Source organism: Argiope bruennichi, chromosome 11 (assembly GCF_947563725.1).
Source record: "Argiope bruennichi chromosome 11, qqArgBrue1.1, whole genome shotgun sequence".
NCBI classification, from domain to species: Eukaryota; Metazoa; Arthropoda; class Arachnida; order Araneae; family Araneidae; genus Argiope; species Argiope bruennichi.
In genome coordinates this window covers 48394058-48414708 of record NC_079161.1, presented here as the reverse complement: position 1 = coordinate 48414708, position 20651 = coordinate 48394058, and positions in this window count along the sequence as shown.

The following is a 20651-nucleotide window of genomic DNA, read 5'->3' as shown; positions in this document are numbered from 1 at the left end:
TTACCATACTTAAATAGTCTCTGCGCAAGGTAAAAATTTTAATCGAATTTTATATCTCTTTCAACTATTGCCGTATTTTCAAAGTAATTACCAGTTTATTTTAGCTCATTTTAATTATTCATTAGCGAAATGTTCGCTACACCATTTTTTTGTTGTAAGAACAAATTATATTTAAACACAAGTCTATATAAATTGCATATGTAATTATAAATAATTAGTTAATTAGAATGTAATTAAATTAATTATTTTTCATATTTTTTTCAGAATTTAAGGTATGTAAGTTTTAAAAGACTGTTTATCATTGTGCAATTAAACATGCGATACAAAATGAGGAATTATAAGAGTGGGAAATGTTAAAAACATTTTTAAAGAATTCGCTAAAAATGAGTATTTTCACATTGTGTTTTTCATAAGTATCTTTATATTTCTTGTCAAATGTTAAGGTGTACGTACACACTAGAAGTTTTTTTTTTTTTAAATTTTAACTTTAAAAATCCAGTTTTTTCACAGTAGGTCATAAATACATGTTTAAACTCATTTCAGAGAGAAAAAAATCATATTACACTAATTATTAATTAATTAAATAATATTTAATGAGCTAATTAGCCTATTTTTTGAACATGATATCTTAAATTCTAATTTGTACAGACACACAATTTTAGTTGGAAATGATGCCTAATATTAGTCTTCATGTTGTCTGCCTCAATCAAGTTATAAAAATATGTAGTTTTTTTTAACAATTTTTTCATCAACAAGGAATAAAAAAACGAGATTTTCTTTGTAATTTTAAATTTTAAATAGCAATTAAAAATTCATTTCTATAAATATAACTTTGATTGATGCACAAAACATTCACTGTTTCATACAGATTATTTTGATATATAAATAATTATATTGGTTAATTTGTTGGTGAGTTATGATTGTTTGAATGAAGCAATGTAGTGGAAAAATATCATTCTTAATAAAATGAGTTTTAAAAAAAACCGAAACTAGAGATTTTAGTGAAAGTATCTCAAGAAATATTCTGAATCTTGATATCTTGGTATCGTTAGAAAGCTAAAGGATCACAGAACATTTTGTAGCAATAAAAAATATTCGATATTTTGAACGATTTTCGAAGTTTCAAGTGTGTACGTACACCTTAAATTCATTTTTTTAAACTTTATAAAATTATAAAATTTTATTTATTAATATTATAAGAGTGTTTATACAGTGAAATGACAAAAGAACCGACGCACGCGCATAAATTACGCATCCACAGAGAGTTTCAAAGCTTTGCACTTTTACTTTGAAGGATATAGCAATGGTTATTTATACTAAGAATATTTAAATAGGGAGAGAGAAAAAATAAAATTAAAAGGAAATAACTAGAGGGAGGGATTTCCTCGAAACTTTCTTGCACGCTCTCTAATAAACTTGTTGTGCCAAAGAAAGTCTTACAAACCATTAGAATATACTAGTTATGAAATATTAACTTTTGTTGTGAATTTAATATTTCTACTGAATCTATCGTATGATCCTTGGCGAATTATTTGACTGTTAATCCTCGGCATGCGTTAATAGTATCCAAAACTCGAATTTCTGCTTTAGACAAGTTTTTTATCGAATTAATTGAAAAACAGGTTTTACACAAAACTGCATTTGCAGCCACAAAATCACATACCAAATATCATATATTTAAGTCATTGTGTTTTTGAATTAATGCTTTTAAATATTTCTGGAAGAACAGACCGACAGACAGTCAACCATTTCTTGAATTTGAATAAAAATTTAAGAAATATTATAGAGGCCAGGATAACCTGGTTGGTAGGGTGTTGGATTCACATCTCTTGGGTTGTGAGTTCAAGCCCGCCAGTCGAAGACTCTCCGTGTATGGTGGTGGCTGGCGGACGTATAAATCTGTTCGTGGTCACAAAATCCTCTATGACGAGAGTAATGCCATAATACCACTGGGGGTACTGGATAAGAGGAGATCGTTCTCTGGTTCAGGTCTAAATTTCGATCTGTGGTTGAATGAAAGAAATGCATGAATGAAGTCTGCTCCGTAAAAAGGATTGTGCCGCGTGAGTAGTTAAGTCGTATTCTTGGCCCTAGATGGCGCTACTGAAAAACAAGTGATGCAAAAATTTCGGTTTAAATTCGCTAATTTAGTCTGCGGACTTGTCTATGGCAAGTACCATCAGAAACAACAACAACAACATTACAAATTTCTATAATTATTTACAACGAAATAATACAATAAAATTTACAATAGTTACAAAACATTGAATTTTGTTATAAATTTAACATTTTTTTATGAATCTATCATGTCAGTTATTAATTGCCAAATATTTTTAGCAAGTTATTTGACGATTAAACCCTGGAATGCATTAATAGCATCCAAAAATAGAAATTATGTTTCAAACACGATTTTCACAATCAATTGAAATAAAAATTTGACACAAAACTGGGTATGTAATCACAAAAATCACATACCAAATTTGATATATTTAAGTCAATGTGTTTTTGAATTATCATGTTAACATGTTTCTTTTAAAGAACAAACCGGCAGACAGTCAACCCGTTGTTAATTTTAACTCAAACTTGCATAGGTAAGCATTTCTACGCTATAGATCTTAAATCTGTGTACCGATTCATATATATCTACCTCTATTCATTTTGTAATTATCGTGTTAACTTATATGCGGACAGCCGTGCAGACAAATTTCATCTTAGCAGATTTTTCTCAATATTTGAAAGAAATCTGTAAGTTTCATGTAAAGACCATATACCAAATTTCAACCATCCAGCTCAAAGTGTTTTTGAATTATCTTTGTCACAGATAGACCAAACAAAATGTGTTTTTTCCATTTTTTTTTCCCCTTAACTCAAGGAGGTGTAAAATGAGGAGATTCGTGTGGGCGTATAAGAAAGATAGAGAGACAGAGATTATTCTAGTTATTATTCTTTTACGATTTTCAAATCGCGAAATCGACGCGAAACTTCTATCACAAAGCCACGATTCTGAGTTTGGTTTTGGTCTGCTGCGTGACGATGCACCTACCCGAAAGGGTTTAAGACCTTGAAGGTCACCGGGGAGAGAACCCTTATTTACTTATTGAAAGGCTTACAGTCATCGTCAGAATATAGGTGGTAAATAAGGATATACATTAAAATTCATTTGACTAAAATAAAGTATTTAAATTAAATAGCTGACAAACCAATTATGGGTTCAACAGACTAAGTTGAAAAATACATAGAGAAAGCAGTAACACACATAAGCATAAACATAATATCACAATGGCCAAAAGAGGTAAGATATTATTTACTGTTCAGCAATATCAAACAATGTACCAATATCTAAAATCATCTATCTATCCCATTATATAAAGTGAAAAATAAGTGAATGACACAAGTGCAAGGTGAAAATACAAAGCAGATCTTAGAATAACAAACACATTTTTAAAAAAAACACCACCAGAAGGTAAATCAAGAATATGAGCAGAAACATACAAAGTTTTTAATAGCTATAATCCTACATAAAAAAACAACTAGAAGCTGTGCCAGAATAATTACATAAATAAAGAATCAAATAAAACAAGACTGCAAGCAACCCAAGACACAGATCCATCATCCTAGCGTCTTTTGAGTTTCTTCACAAATACCTGTCGAGACGTTTCTGACATTAAAATGTTTTCCTTAAATCCGAATTTTTCCCTAAAAGTAAGAAAAAACAGATAAAAAAAATTAATTGTATCTTTGTTATTTAGTAATCTTTGCATTGCGTGTGACAAAATGACGAAGAAAATGAAATTTTTATGGAGTGCTTGTTTTCTGAACTCGCAATCTTCTATAATAACAAAAAAAAATTTAAAACTACTAAATAAATTATCTAAGTTCATTAATTACATTTTGCAAACATGTGATTATTTGGAATTTTGCCAATAATTTACTATTAAATTTAGAAAGGAAAAAAAATCTGGAAGAGAAAACACGCTATGGTTTAGAACACTTTCTAAACAACTTTTATTTTTATCTGTCAAAATTTGCATGTTTATTATAGATTTATTTAAAACATTTTTAGCAGCTGTTTTGAGTCCAAATGTTTTGTAGCTAGATGTTTTCATTACGATGCCAAATTTCATAATTTTTTTGTCTAATAATTACTTATATATCCAAATCTAAATAGATTATTTTAACTATGTACATCCTGTAGTTGGACTTATACTTTGGAACAAAATAATTTAAAAGGTATTTATAAATTTGAGTGTTTTCAAACTTTCAAATATTTTTCAGATATATGTTTTTTATCAAACTTAGAAAAAGTTAATATATTCGAAATGTGTCAAAATTAGATTATTTTTCGTCAATGTTTTTGTATTTCTCCACATAAAATTAAAAAAAATATATATTCAAAATTGTTGCCGAAAGAAAATGTCATTGCAAAAATTCAATCTAAGTTGATTCAAATTACACTGTAGATTGCATGTAATTTGTACCTTATTTAGATTAAATGTCGGCATTATTTTTAAAGCTATTTTGGTTTTTTTAGAAAAATTATAGATTGATTTTTCTGTTTTTATTGTATTATGTGTTTTTAATAAATAGCGAAAATAATTCTAAAACTTTTGGATTCAAAGCAAAATTTTATCGTTTGTTTCAGATTATACATTTATCTAATTCCGTTTAAAATAGTAGCAACTTATCAGTTATATATTAAACAATTCGATTACATTACAAAAAAGGAATTTTTATATTATTCTTTTTACCGTATAAATATTTCTTAAATAAATTTACCTTATTTTAATAAATTAAAATAGAGATTCGTTTTCTAAAATTAAAGCAGTGAAAAAGATAAAAGAAATAAGTATAGAAATGGGTTACAAATTTAAATATTTCCTTAACAATTATTTAACTCTTTCTTTTTGAAATTTATTCATAATTCCGTAGCATATAACAATTAACTTGTTTTAATATTATGCATTGCTTCACGTAATATTAAAAAAATACTAAGTATTGTTTCCAATTGAAAATATCATTACAAAAATGCTTGAAGATTGAATATAATTTGTAATGAATTAAGATTGAATTTCATCATTATTTTTAAAGCAATTTTATTCTTTTAGAAAAACTATCAACCGATTTTTCTGTTCTTATTGTATTATGTTTTTTTTCTCTCAATAAATATCTAAAATATTTTTTTTTATTAAGACCGTTGTACACAAAGTAAAATTTTATCGTTTGCTTCAGATCATTCATTTATCTCATTCCTTCTAAAATGAGAGCAGCTTATCAGTTATTATTAAATAATCAGTTATATTGAAAAGAAAATGAAATATATTCCTATTATTGTATAAATATTGCTTATATAAATTTACTCTATTCTAATAAATTAAACTAGAGACTCGTTTACTAAAACTAAAGCAGTGAATAAGATAAAAGAAAGAAATATAAAAATAGATAGCAAATTTAAATATTATTTTATTATTATTTAACTTCTCCTTTTTGAAATTTATTTGTAATTCCGCTGAATATAACAATAAATTGTTCAATTATTAGTAGCATATCAATTTGTTTTCAGAAAAGGGTTACACTACTAAAATGAATTCAATCTGTGCATTTTAAAGATATAATTAGAACAGTAAGTAAACATTCATCAGCCTAGTTTCCGAAACATTTACATTTTCTTTATTTTCCAAAACATGTCAAATTCGAACAATGATTGTTTTAAAAGCAAACAAGTATTTCTAATACCTATAACAATCAGCTGTTAAATTGCACTTCAGTGTTTCAAAGTTATCAGTCTCGTTTATTTTGAAATCCTGGTTACAAAGGATTATGTAAACTTTCTGTAGAAATTTCTGCTGTAGATGACGTACGTTTCATATTTCAAAACAACTTCACTGTTTGGTTATAGCTAATTATGCAACTTATCAAAGAAATCAAAACATGAATCTATAGTTTATTTTCCTTTGATTGAGTTGACAGAATCATGTTATTGGTATAAGCTATTTAAAATTACTGACAAAGTAATTGAATTGTTAAGGAATGAACAGAATTAAAAAGAAGTTAGAATTGAGTATTATTAAAACAAATATTTTAATATATTTTATATCAAATTATTGCTTATTTCTTTTAGAGGTTGCGTCAAAAAAAATTAGTACAAAGTTATTGTTTCATAGAACAGAAGTTAACTAATATCTTTTTAATTTGTGTTCATTTCTTTTTGTCTACCACTTCAATTATAAAATATTTATAATATATCTTTTACCTGAAGCATTGTTTTTTTTGGGGGGGAGGGGGTTACAATTTCAAACAAAATTCTGCTATTTTAGAATTGTTTAAACAAGAAAAACGGCAATGTGAAATCGTTCATTTTTTTTAATGTGCCTTGGCAAACAGTGCCCGATGTCATCTGTCGTTTCAAAGAGCTTGACGATAATGGTCAACGTCCACGAAGTACAACAGTGAGCCCTTTCAATAACCGTAGGGCCACAAAAAGTAAGTTCAATGAAATCCGAAGGTTTCCATGAGAAAGAACGCTCGTAAAATGGGAATAAGTGATCGATCAGTACAGCGAATGGCAAAAACAGAGCTTGGACTGAAGCCTTATAAATTTCAAAAATTTCTGCTTCTCACTAAAGAATACAAACTCATGCGACTCCAAAGATGCCTAAAACATATGCGACTCAAAATATGCCATAAACATACATCCCCCCCCAAAAAAAATCCAGTTTTTAAAATCTCTTATTTACATATATAATTTTCGGATTTCAATATTTTTATATAATAGGCCTATTTCTTATATTTTCGTATGGTTTTCGAAATGTGACAATTTATTATAATAATGATAACATCGTTAATATATTATGTTTAAGTGCAGAGAGTCATCGACCTATGCTTCTCGGTGAAAATGTTGGTTGCATTTATACTTGGTCATGTGATCGCATCTGTGTCCAAAGTAAATTTAATGTTTGAAAGAATAATATTAATTCTTAAATAACAAAAAAAAAATAGTCCAATTGATTGCTTCAGAATATTTAGAAGATAAATATCAAAATCTTAAAATGAAAAAAAAAAAAAAGATTTTCCCAGTAAAATAAATATTTGATCAATAAACATAAAAAATAGTTAGTATCTTAAAATTATATTGATTCAATAATTATAAAATAAAATTGTAACCGAAGTCGAAATCATTCATTTTTTTTTGCATATTTTTTCCTATTTGCATTTTTTATAACTTGTTAGGGAGGATAAAGAGTAATATGATCTGAGTTCTTTAACACGTACGCTGCAGGATTCATGCCTATAATTCGGACCAAAATCTAATAAGATCCTTTTTTGATATCTTTTAATTGCAGTAGAGACAATAATATCTATTGAAGTAATAAGAGTTAATCATAGCGATTCACAAGGTGATAAAAGTATAAAAACAATAAAATATACACTAAATATAGGCATGAGCTACTCACGTCTGTTTAAACATTGAATGAGTTTAGTTTAGTTATATTAACGTCCCGTCTTAAAGCAACACTAGGGCTATTTGGGGACGGACATCGTAATTTTGAACCGCAATCAGATGACGAGGACGACACCGGAGCTGGCACCCTCCTCTCCCAACCGCACCGCACCAACGGGAGGACGTTTGGCTCGGACGGATTTAAAGTGTACCAGACCCCCCTACACGACGGTTCTTCGGTGGAATCGAGTCCCGAACCTGAACCGTCCGGTTCCGAAGCAGAGACATTACCACCAGGCTGCAGCGGCCCTCAACAATGAATGAAACTTTTGATGTCAAAGGAAAATCGGTGACAAGTCAGTCAACGTGTTAACATGAAATTATTTTTTTATCAACTCTCTTTAATTTTTCTTAAATATATATATATATATATATATATATATATATATATATATATATATATATATATATATATATATATATATATATATATATATATATATATATATATATACAATTATGAAATTCTTCAAAATCTACAAAAATTATCATCTTGTACTTTCAAAGCAGTTTTTCATTCATTTTGTCTTGTATAATTTTCTATTTGTATTGGCATTAGCTACTTAATAGTAGTAAAAAAAACTATCATGGCCGATATTTTTTTTCCTCCTTTTAAAGAACCCATCCTTGACCCAAGCCTTCTTTGATCATTATCGACCTCGACAGCTGACAGGGCCTTGGGTTGTTGATATTGAACTAATCAATAAATGTCTTCCAAAATACCAAAGCATCCTGTCATTACTTCTACTAATTGTTGTCCACATTGTCGATGGAAAAATGAACTGTTTGATTGCAGAGTTTTGCTATTAAAATCTTCAATATTGTGGTTACCTTAAGAAATACCTAGCTTATTTATAGATTAATTATGTAGTAAAAAAAAATTAGATTTGTGGTAGAAAAGTTTAAAAAAAATGGTGTGTAGTGGTGGTAAGAACAATAACTGCCAATTATAGAATGAACCCTAAAAAGAAATAGAGAAACCCAAAAATAAATTTTTACATTACGCTGGTTTCAATTACAAATGAAATGTTTAAGAAATATTCACGTTTGGTTCTGTTTATTTCAAGTTCGTTTCAACTGGTCTGCGGGAAAAGTATCAAAATGAATACTCTGTTCAATTGATCATATAGTGAAGCTAAACATAAAATTCCCCATTTCGTATTAAGGTAAAAGGGAGTGCAAGGATCTGATTATGAACAGACAGTTAATCGATTTTTATATAAATATGCTTGTCTTGATTAATTTATCTTGATTAATTTTTAGAAAAAAAAGCTAAATAAGAATACAAAATTCTTTATCAGCTATGTCAGTTTTTTTTTAAATTTAAAATATAATCTAATGATTAATACTTTAAAAAATATACTTCATTAACAAACTATTTCAACAGAAATTATAATAAGAAAAATTTATTACAGACATTACAACCCTAAATTTTTTATTGATGGCAAGGAGCATTAACTAGATTATGAAGGCTCTTATTTAGTGAGGGAATTCATTAATTTAAAAACCTCCTGTTTATTATATCAGAAGGAAGATAAGGTATTGAACCAGTTGAAAAGAAAAAAAAATATTTTTTTTATCTTCAATTAGTGGACTTCTTTTCAAAAAATTTTGCCAGTGGCCTTAAATATTTCACGGTCTATCTCCTTTTTAATCGCCCATCTAATGCTAGCAAGAACAAAGACTTGGTTCTTTTCACATTGTGAGTCTTTATCATTTTTCTTAATGGCCTCTTAAAAGTGAAGAAAAAAATTGCATTAGACACCAGGTAACTTAGGCGCATCTCTCTCTTCTTTAAAGAAAAAGCATTTAAGCAAGATTTCTTAAGCTCCCGTATTGTGTAGCTTAAGGTTTGAAAAAGATATAGAAGGTTTGGCAAGAAAAGAAAAGCAAAAAAAAATCTTTTGTTTCTCGGCATGAAAGAAAGTTGGGAGTAGCAAAAAAAAAAGTTAGTTCTTGTTGTTTAAAACTATACAAAGTTTTTTTTTTCTTATGGGGAAAAATAATGAAAAAAAGTATGGGGAAAATTGAACAAATCCCCCATGGTAAACTTTTGATGGATGATAAAGTATGGAACTAAAGTCTGAACCGTTATGGAAGTAGGGGAAAAAAATAAAGTGTTTATTATAGCTGCCTGGAAAGAAGGGAAATGTTTTCCACTCCAATGAAGATGAGGGAACTGTAATAGATTGCCGAATGCATATTCGTTGAAATTTTCATAAATATTTTGCCGTCTGAAAAATACAATTCAGTCCGAATTGCCCTAAGGAATTTCAAATACAAACATGGGCTTCAACTTAGAAATATTTCAACAACGTAATACATTTTTTCACCAAATAAAGACATGAGTCGTCCTTTCAATTCCAGATCCATGGAATTTTATGCAATCTCTTTAGTACGAAATTCATAAATTAATGTAAAATTTGTACTTTATTCTTTTGTAAAGATAATACAGCTTAGTTGTAAATTTCAAAACTATGAGATATTTTTATTAGTTGTTTTCTTCTAATATATATATATATATATATATATAATATGTAACATTATTTGTTGTGAAGCAGAATGCAGTTTGAAGACAGTGAAGATACTTTTAACATTTTTAAATTCTTTTTAATCCATTGGAAAAGCATAATTATTTACAAGCAGAGACGCGGACAAGATGTCCGCCACGGCGCAGTACAAAAAGCCGAAGTGGGGAAGAAGGGCCGAAATAAATTATCCCTCGTCTTGTATAACCTTAGATTTTGATAGGGAAAATATTTCTTCATTGTGCTAATATATTGATAAGATTCTGATAGGGATTTCTGACGCATGTCAATCACATGTAAGGGAATCTCTATATCTCTCTCTGTGCCTTATAGACCCAATCATTTGTCTTAAAGCTAACAAAAAACAGAACACATACCTTGGGGGGGGTGCATCTCGGAGCAATTTTTTTTTTTTTTAATTTTAGTAAATTAAAAGTTAAGCTGAATTTTTTCGGTTTTTCGAAATAATTTCTACAGATATAATTCACAAAAATCAATCTTGCAGTTTTTTTAAAATTTAAACCTTTTTCTTTTTAATTATAACAATTTAATAATTTAGTATCTGTTTTTAACACAAATTTGACTATGTTTTAGAAATTTTTACCATGTGAGAACATGATGTTATTTTGGTTAGGGAATATTGAAGCTCGAAATTGCGTAGGCAATGAATAAAGCATAAATAATTTTCATCATCATCGCATATATTTTTTACCTGCTTTTACCTGTATTGCATTATTATTACGTATGCTTCTTTGACAGCAGATGCGTTTTTAAAAAGTTGACGTAGAACTATGACATCATAGCTGTTACTTTTATCTCAAAATCGGTCGAGCTCCAAAACTTTGTTTGCCAGCTAGAAAAATTAGAAGTGAAAGTTTAAAAAAAATATCATTATATATATATATATATATATATATATATATATATATATAGGAGAGAGAGAGAAAGAGGGATAGAAACAGATAGAGAAGACTCGTGATTTTTTCAAACTGGTTTAAACTGGTTATTGACTTAAATTAATTAAGACAATTAATGACTTAAAAATAATAACATGTTCTCACTTGACTTGAAGTTTGCTATCGTAGATTTCATTTTAATTTTTTATCTTTATTTCTAACAAGATATTATACTTTTGTCCTGAAAATCAAACTATTTTTATTGTTTCATCGAACACTTATTGTGTGATTTCCTTTCATTATTACAAGCTAAGGAAGAAGGATTCTTTTTTAATATCTGAGTAGTTTGCAAGACGAATTAAAAATGTTACAGTACGATGTTACACTACCATGCTATTTAAAAACAGATAGTATTAAGATGCCATGGAACCGATAACCTTTACAAAGGTTAATGTACATAAATTAGGAAAAGAATACATATATTTGCATTTAAAATAACTTGGCTTTAAAGTCTGAAAATTTGGCGCAATCTTGACATGAAATTATATATAAGGGATTTAGCTGAAATTAAATATAAACCAATATCCGAGGCAAACCAGTTGGTCGCTAAATACGACTAGTCTTTGATACAAATGGAAATCATTTCGATCAGTGAAGTATTTAGTTATGATAACAAAAAAAAAATGAAATCATTCTTTCACGAGAGACTTGAACCGATGAATCAAAATAGAAAACGAATGACTCCTTACTAAAGGAACAAGCTGAACTTTGTATATGTTCATTACTTTGTATATGTTACTGCAAAGTATGAAATCTCGCATTCTATTGAATGCCTAGACATTGTATATATTGCCAAATGGTAGACATTGCATATATTGCCTACCTTTGCCGGTAGAAATGTCTGAAACGATTCAGATTCCACACATTTCCTAGGTAATCCATAGAAGGCCAAATGAGAAACCAGCAAAATATGAAATACATCTCCGACTCGCTTCGAATATCACTACCAAATGCTACTGAAAGTAAAATAAATTCTAAAATCAGCCTGGAAATACAAGCCAAAAAGATGAAAATGAATTCGGAAAAATATTTTCCCACTTCCTCTTTGGAAACTACTGTGCGAGTTCCTATTCCTAACGTCGACAAGGGGCGAATTGATTCGCACAATATGTTAGTAATTGCAATGAATATGATACAGGATAATTTGGAACTTGGATGGCTTGGAACTTTTGAAGGAATTTTGAAGCTAGTTTATGCGAGATCACAACTCAATCTATCCTTAAGAACTTAATTAGAATTGAAGATATTTCTGACAACAAAATTCCTCTCCGGTCCGTTGCAAATTGCTCGATCCAGTGGAAGCGGCCAAGAATTCAACAAATGTATACGCAAAATAAAATGCCAAAATATGAAATGTCTTTGCGTGAAAAATGTAATGAAATGTAATTCAAAATTTCATTCAAGCCTTCCACGTCGCAATGAGTAGGTAAATTTTAATTTCTTATTTTTTTATGAAAATTTTGTTTCCTTTAATAAGAAAAGCATAAATTTCGTTTTGTACAACTTTCATTTTTCTTTACGCATTTTCAATATTTTTTTAACGGCACTCTTATTTTTTCAGAAAAACATTTGTACTTTTGAGGAATGCACGTCACTTATACAATAGCCTTATCAAGTATCCTTTTTACAAACTTAGCCTAAATAGCATCTGTCATTCTATAGAATGCCTAGGTATTATATATTATGCCTAGGAAATATGTAATACCTAGGCATTCTATAGCATGCCGGCGTTTCATACTCTGCCGGTAACATATGTATACTTCGTAGATCCACAAGCCAAATTGTTTGGTTTGGAACAACTAAATTTTGCAAGGAGGGTAAAATTCTCTTGACATGACCAAGCCATAAATATAGAGCGTTTAACCCTCATTAAGATATATTTTGTTTAGTATGTCGAACTCAGTTTGGAGCAGCCCTTTTTAATTTTACACTACAGAACGATTTTTTAAATGCTTTTAGTCATTAAAAATTAAATGGTATTTTGGTGTTTTCCACTGTTTCTGCCTGAACTGAAAAATGTAAATGTTATAGACTGTTTTAAAATTCAAAGAATTGCCCTTTTGAAGATATCTATTTAATTTTTATTGATACCAGTTGAATATAATTACTGAGCAGGAAATTTTTAACAATTAATAATTTTGATTTATGTTATGGAAACATCACTATTATAATGCACTTTTGATCAACTACTATTCATAATTTTTATGTAATTTATATAAAATGGAGTATAAAAATCTTCACTCGATAAGTCTTTTTCGATTTTAACTTTTTTCAGCCGTTCCATAACTTGGGATTGGCTATGATATCGTCAAACAGTAACATCTATTAACCCTTTACTTACCAACAATACTTTTAAAGTACCGTTTAAATCCGGCTGATATCTTCACAATATGACTATTTTTTATAGCATTTAATAGAAGACGAAGAATATTTCCCACAGAAAGCAGTCGATATTAACTAAAAATATTTAAAATCTTTAATTATTAATTTAATTAATTAAATTATTTTAATTAATGAAGTTTTTTTCTTCTTCCCGGTTTTATTCCGTACCAAAACTTAACTAATGGTGCAAAAATTAATTTGAGAAATTGATGGTAAAATAATTCTTTAAATAGAGAGTTAAACGCAAAACATTGAGGTGCTAATTTCCGTTGTCAGTCGTAGTTGAATTTTTTTCCATTGGGATTGATTTTTTTTGCAGCTATCGAAGCGCCACCTAGAGGCAGCTGATATTTGAATATTTGGCATTTCTTCACAATTAGTTAAGAAATGCCAATTATTGGTGACATCGGAAATCAGCGCCATGGCACAATATCCCCTGAAAAAAGTAGAGTGATCACAGGCAGAAAAATTTATGCGTTTCACTACAGAGGTTTATAAATTACCCCAGCGCCCTCACTCCTTCATATTAGAATTATGCACTTTGAATTCCGACATTTGAAATGAAAATTGACCAAAGTGACTATATCTTGATAGGTCTTTTACGTAATTTTTAATGATGCGTGTTATATATTCCGAGTTTCTTGTATTTAATTGGCTTATAATGATGATAAGGTAGAAACATGTGAAGATGAAGTCTGATTTCAGCAAAACACAATTGATGGTATCTTCAGTTATTCAGCATTTCTTGACATAAATAGGAATCTTAACTTTTGTCATTAATACTTAAGAAGTATGTGATTGAAATTTAAATACTGCGCAAGTAATAACAACTTTATCTATATCTAGAAAAATTAAACGATACTGGACATGAGTACGAATCTTAACTTTTGTCATTAATACTTAAGAAGTATGTGATTGAAATTTAAATACTGCGCAAGTAATAACAACTTTATCTATATCTAGAAAAATTAAACGATACTGGACATGAGTACGAATCTTAACTTTTGTCATTAATACTTAAGAAGTATGTGATTGAAATTTAAATACTGCGCAAGTAATAACAACTTTATCTATATCTAGAAAAATTAAACGATACTAGACATGAGTACGAATCTAAACGTTTTTCGTCAATAATTTAAGAACCGTGTGATTGAAATTTAAATACTGCGCAAGTAATAACAACTTTATCTATATCTAGAAAAATTAAACGATACTAGACATGAGTACGAATCTAAACGTTTTTCGTCAATAATTTAAGAACCGTGTGATTGAAATTTAAATACTGCGCAAGTAATAACAACTTTATCTATATCTAGAAAAATTAAACGATACTAGACATGAGTACGAATCTAAATGTTTTTCGTCAATAATTTAAGAACCGTGTGATTGAAATTTAAATACTGCGCAAGTAATAACAACTTTATCTATATCTAGAAAAATTAAACGATACTAGACATGAGTACGAATCTAAACGTTTTTCGTCAATAATTTAAGAACCGTGTGATTGAAATTTAAACACTGTATTAGAAACATCAGCTTTATCTACTATATCTAGAAGAATAAAACGATACTTTAAATTATTTTTAATCGATTATTTATTTTTGTCTTTTATAGACGCATAAATCTGGAAATATATTAAGGCTAAAAAATATTAAGAAATTTTGTTTACAAAACTGCTAAGTACCTAAACACTGTCCCTTCTTTTCAATTAATTTAATCCTTCTTGAGGTCATAGATTTGGAAAGTTAATTCAAAAACCCCTTTGAGATGTTAGTTCAACTGTTTTCAATTTCCACTGTGAACTCTAACATATAATATTCACCTCGATGCTCGATGCCCTTAAAATACATTGAAACTTGTTTGGTATATCGCTCTTGATTGTTATTGGAGAAATGTCTTGACGTTTTATGAGGAGAAAAACAACGAAGTGCAAATAAATCAGTGGGGGTGGTCTCCCAAAAACTTTCTCGCATACTCTCTAGTAAAGGGGTCATGCCAGATAATGCATGGCATTGACGTTCAATAGTTACGAAATTCTAACCTTTGGCCCTGAATTTATCATTTTTGCTCAGTTTATCATGCCATCCTTGATGAGTTATTTGGTGATTAAGGTATTTGGCGTTAATTGGCGACATGCGGTCAATAATACCTGAAAATATTAACTGTATTTTATATGCATTTTTCACAATCAATAAAAACAAAAATTTGTTAAAAAGCTACACTTGTAATCAGAAACTTTCATACCAAATTTAATATACTTAATTCATTGCATTTTTGGGCTACATATTTCTGAAAGCACAGACTGACAGATGGTCAACCATTCACTGATTTCGACTCAAAATTTGATAGGCATCTATACTGCAGATGATAAATTTGTGTGCCGAATTTTATCCATTAAGCTCTCTTCGTTTTGTAGTTATGCTGTTAATTTATGTTCGGACAGCCGAAAGAGGCAGACATTTCTTAGAAGGATTTAGCTCGAATTTGATAGATATCTAGAAATTTGGTGTGAAGACCGTATACTAAATTTCATCCCTCTAGCCCAAAGAGTTTCTAAATTATCTTTTTCATAGACAGACAGATGGACATTTTCCAAAAATGTGTTTTTCAACTAAAGGTGTCTAAAATGTAGAGATTCGACAAAGATAATTTTTGACGATCATTATATTTTCTCTATACTACATAAAATCGAATTCTTGTTTTAGACACTAATTTCTCAACCAATGAACCCTTTCTAAGGCCGTGGGAAGTATGCTTCCCACCAAATTTATCCATCTTTGTATGAATTTATGTAGGTTGGCATAAGTTCTGACAAATTTTTTTGGAAAGACAGAAACTTAGACGCTTCAGTTCTTTATCTCACACAAAATGACGTATCTTGATTTCTTACTTAATTATTAATTAACCAAATTAAATTTATCTAATAAGTTAAATGAATCCCTCTTCTTATTCTAATTTGAAACCTAAAAATATTTTAACATAATATGACTAGAAAAAAATGACCCCTTAAAGGGTTAAAAAAAAATTTGACTCAAAACTGTACTTGTAGTCACAAAATTCTACGACAAATTTGATATATTTAAGTCATTAGTTTTTTGAATTACAGCTTTCACATATTTTTGAAAGTACGGACCGACAGACGGTCAACACTTTGCTGGATTCGACCAAAAATTTGATAGGTTTATAAGCTGTAGATGTTAAATCTGTTTACCGAATTTTATCTATTTAGATCTCTCCGTTATGTAGTTACCATGGTAACTTATATTCGAACAGTCGGACAGACGGACTTCTTCGGAACAGAATTTTCTGAAAACATAGAAATCTGCGAATTTGGTGTAGAGACCGTCGTAGAATGTAAATATTCGTCAAAATTTCAGGTTCGTATTTTTTGGCAATTTCTATATTCTTTCTATACTATGTATACGAGAAAGTTAAAATGATTTATTTGTCAAAAATAATTAAGAATGAAATAGCTTACTAAAGAATAAAATAGCGTAAAATAGCTATGAGCAATTTGCCCTGTGACATTTCATTTGCGTATTGATCAAAATCGAATACTTTTCACTTTCTGAATATTTTACCTCAGCGATGAAAAGAAGAAAAAAAAATATTATTCATATTTTATTTCCCGTTTTCCCTTCTGTCGTTGTTGGAATTCAGAAATTGGATATTAAATTCGGTCTCAGACGTAGAGGACTGGAAAATTTTTCCTAAATTGAATTTGTATTTCTATCCTGGAAAGTAATTATGCATTCTTGAATTTAAAAATTTAATTTAGTCGTTCTTTCCGCTTTGGAATTAGGTTTCTTTCTTTGGCAACTTCTTCCTCAAGAAAAAAACGAGGGTAAAAAAAAAAAAAAAAAGATTTCAATTCAAAATGAGAAGCTTTCAGGACGCTTTTGTTTGCTGCAGATTTTTAATTGAATACTTTTTTCATCTTTTCAAATTACTTTTACTGCAAGTTTTATACTCAAGTTTTTTTTTTCTAGGGAGTTCCTAAATGAGTTATGTTTTTGCTATTCCAGTTTTTATGCAGTTATAGTACACATGCTGCTGAGTGACTTTGATACACCTTCTAAGGGTGTTGGAGTTTTCGATAAAAAAAAAAGAAAAGCGTTCATCAGTGTGGAATTCTTAAGATAAATTTTATTTAAAAAGGTAAAAGGAATTAATTTATTTTTTAAACATTAATAATGAAAATGTTTCAAATTCAGGCATTAAAATCGATTCAGTTTTTTATTACTTCAAAAAAAATTTAGATTTATTTATGTTGCCAGTTTTATGGGAATATAACCATTTCTAAATTTTAAAAATTAATTTTTGATTTTAAAAAACACTTTTATTTATTTTATTTTTTTCGTTTACAGGACAAAAAAAAGGAAAAGTATTGCTGTTGTCAAAAAAATTCCGATCTCAGTATTTTTTTTTTTTTTTTTGAATATCCACCAGACAATATTGAATAAAAAGAATGATCTTTTTTTTCAAATTATATCTGTTTGCTTGTCCATCTCTCTTTCTGTCTTTCTAATTTAAAAACACAAAGTTATTCAGCGATAAAATAAAAAAGTGTAAGCAAGTAATCACAAAATTGGTAACATTTATTTGTAAGAGTGCTTTCCTACGTAGTGACTTTTATAGTAAAGAAAAGAAACTTAAATATTTTAAAGAATGTTGAACGTATACCAAATCAGTGACACTCAGTTTTGGCTCTTGATGTTAAAGACCAAAATGTAGGCTGTCGAAAAACCAGAAAGTATGGCAATATTTCTATTGGGTGCCGAGATCCGTAGATCTTTCCAGAAAATTCAACGCCATGTTGGGAAAATTTAAACGAAGTGTCGTATGACGAATCAATATTCTCGTTATACTGCAAATAGTGGAGTGACATGGAACCACATTCGCAATTCACTAGTAACAACTTGCTGTTGATTGATTTCTGCAAGTGTTGACTTTGTGTACTATGGGGCTTTATTTTAATTCCTTAATCTGTATTTTAATCCCACTTAATCTGTATTTTAATTCCACTTAATCTGTATGTTTAAAATGCTATCAGAAAGTATGATAAGAATGTTGACATGTTTCTGCGTAGAAATGATGTTGATGAAAAAAGGGTCAATTTTATCCATTCTCTGTTTTTTTTTTGTTTATTTGTTTTCCATATAATTGTTGAAATTTCTATTGTGTATTTTTCTATATATATATTTTACTAGTAAAATAAATAGAATTCAAAAAGTAAGAAGCGGTATGTTTTTTGAAGAATATTATTTGTTGTAACATGTAATTTGAGAAAAATAATGTACGTTCAAACGCAATTGCTTTTTACAATCATAATATATTTAGAAAAATTTCTGAAACGTATTTATATCTCAAGTAAAATATCTGCAGAGCATATGGTCTGATTTTAATACTAATACTTTCATTAGAAAATTTAATATTAGAGTAAAGAAAATGCGGCTTCATTGACCACACCTTCTCAGTTAAATGTTATACCTGATTCATCAAGCTTGAGAGATTGAATCCACCATTGTTGATTGTGCAAATTTTTATTTATATAAGTGAAACTGAGCAAGAAAACTGGTTATTTCAACAACCCCCTCCTCCCTCTATACAAATTTTGAGTATAAACAGCATAAGATTTCTACATTAACTTGAACACTAAATAAGACACTCTGCTCTAAAGAGAGAAAGAAGAAAACCGTATAAACTTCCCCTCCAAAAAAAAAAACCACTAAAAAAAAGTGTTGCATTTTTAGCGTCCAAGGACATCCATCAATATCAATTTCAGACCGATCCTTACCCAGGAGATAAAAAGACACTGTAATAGGTGTATATATCCCAATGAATCATTTGGTAACCTGATATTTGGCAGCAGAGACCAGGATCCCAGTTACTAGAGTAGCCATCAATCTGTCAAACGGTTCCTGGCCAATTTGCACTACTTTTGAGAAACAGCCTTCTTGTTATTTTAATTCCTGTATAAGATTTTGTGGTCTCAGAAATAATGGGAAGTATACTTCCTTCGGTTCATTCTATTTATTCTAGGTGGGGTTTTGTTCTAAGAAATTAGTTAGGTGGTTTTTAGAATATTTATGGCTCTAAATCAGGCAAATTATTTCAAGTTAGGAGTTTTATGATGTGTTTTGTTTTACTATTGAAGAAGAATGAGCTTTAATCTGGAAAGTATATTATGAGGGTTATTTTTTTCTTTCAAAAGCCAATTTCATAATTTTCAATTCGAAATTTGTCTATGACATCATGTAATTTTATTTCCAGGTATAATGTTAGTTGAACTTAACAAGGTGATAATATTTTAAAAAGGAATCGTCATATATAGCTTTCCTTAAAATTAGAACTTTAATTTACGAAAATAAATGCATTTGTCATATTTGATATCCCGTTTTGCAGTCTTATGTTTCTAATATGTTTATTTGAATTTTAAACTACGTGTTTAGTTAAACTTAGTTTTGAAATAAAACTTTCATTATTTAAAGCAATAATTTCTCCCTTTGTCTCTTTCTTTTATGAGGCGTAATTAACCCTTTCGCCGTCCTCTCCTGTCCATGAAGATTTCGGTTTTTTCTGTTTTTTACCGCATTAGAAACAAAGCAAAAAAATTCAAACAAATAAAAATTTACAAAGGGTTTTAAACTTTTATAAGTTTTAAAATGCGGAAGAACTCTTGAAGCGCGTTACGGCCACCCTGTAAAAGTTTCACTTTAACGGGCTGGACGTGTTATGGACGACGATGTTAAAAGTGTTAATATTTAAATGTTCATTTTAATTAGCACTTGAGTTTAAAAGTTATTTAAATTAAAAGTGTTAATTTTCATTTTGTTCATCATAATGATTGAATGGTCAGCATTTATTATACCAGTTAAATATACAAGCATATGTACTTGACTTTAACCTATACATTTCCCGAAAAGGAATTCAAATGTATCTTTGCTAATTAAGGCTTTTACCACTAATAAATTTACTTCTGTTACTAATATCAAATCAAAACAACCTTAGTATAATCATGTCACTGATTCTTCGACCCGCGCAAAGGCGCATGAATAAAATAACTGAATGACCAGACCACCGCAACAGCAATACTGGCGGGAACTGTGGTTGAGTCAAAAAGGCCATCACCAGCCACGGTATCATCCTTCCCTTAGGAAGTACGTTTCGTCATCGATGGGAGGAGCCAGACCCCACCTTTCTGTGTACTCTCCAGGATGACGAGAACCAATCACCATGCCGGAATCTTCTCATCGTCGTTTCGAGGTGCCTCCCCCCTCCGCTTTA